Here is a 1,345-nt window from a genome sequence, read left to right as displayed (position 1 = left end):
TATATATGTAAATTTATATAATTATTAATTTATAATATTATTGGGACCATATTTCACATGAAATTTAAAAATTATAATCTTATTAATTTATCGAATTTTGTATTTTTTACACTTCCCCATTTTGGAATCAGCAAAATTTATTAATTTATAGAGATTTTACTGTAGACCCCTTTGATATTGTGTTATTATTGCTATGCAACGCTTCTTTGATGATAATTCAAAGTTATTTTTAGTTAATTCTGTTTTTCAATCTCAATTGCATTACATTCGCGCAATTTGAATGTGATGAGAAAGCAATTTCAGAATTAAAACAGAATAATTAAAAAACATTAAATTATCATTCTCTCATATCATGAATTAGATTTATCGCCTTAAAATCTTATTTTACCATATCATGAATTAGATTTTCCGCCTTAAAATCTCTAAAGTTAATACTAAGCTTTCTAATCAAATCAAGTCGTCTCTATCTCTCTAATCAAATTGACTCTATCTCTCTATTCAAATCAAAATCTCTAATTAAATCATAACTGGAGACATTTCAATTAATTTACAAATACAAGAAACAAACGACCAATATCTGTAATGCTCCAACGAACTATTTTATACTAAAAACATATATTTTACAATTAATGAAAAATTGTTGAAAATTAAAATATCACTAAATACAATGAAAATAGTCCAGATTACTAAATCCTAGTATATTTTTATATACACATGGGAATTTTTACCTATGCATATGGAGAGAAAATAATTAATCACAGTGGTATTGGAACCCACAAATTACGCTACAACCTTTTGAAAACAAAAGTTAAGAAAGTATATACCAAAAGTAAATAAAAAATATGCAATTTTGAAATAATGATAGGGAAAATGTCATTAAAATCCTTAAATTATTATTTTCGTTGATTTAAATCATGAATTTTTCATTTGTTGAAAAAAATCTTCACTCTTTTCTTGACTTCTATTTAAATCATGAAGTCTTGTTGACTTTCCGTTTGAAGCACAACGTTAACTGGCCAGACAGAGATATTAAACGAGGTTAATTAGACGTTAACGTGATCCGTTAATTATATTCCTAAATCGAACCCGATTATCAATTCCTCCCAAAATCTCCAAATCACAAACCCTAATTTGCGATTCCTCCTTTCTTCTTTGATTGGATCTTTTTCTTCGAATTCAACTGATGACTCCGGTTCCACAAACACACTTCAATGGCACTCCACGGTCAAAATAACATTATGAATTTTAGGATTTTCTGAATGTAAAAAAATATCTAATGAAAATCGACTAACGTCCGCCGTAAACTAAATACTAATCACGAAAACCATTTTCATATTTATCATAG

The sequence above is a fragment of the Camelina sativa genome, chromosome 14, assembly GCF_000633955.1.
Source record: "Camelina sativa cultivar DH55 chromosome 14, Cs, whole genome shotgun sequence".
Lineage (NCBI taxonomy): Eukaryota > Viridiplantae > Streptophyta > Magnoliopsida > Brassicales > Brassicaceae > Camelina > Camelina sativa.
This window is presented reverse-complemented; position numbering follows the sequence as displayed.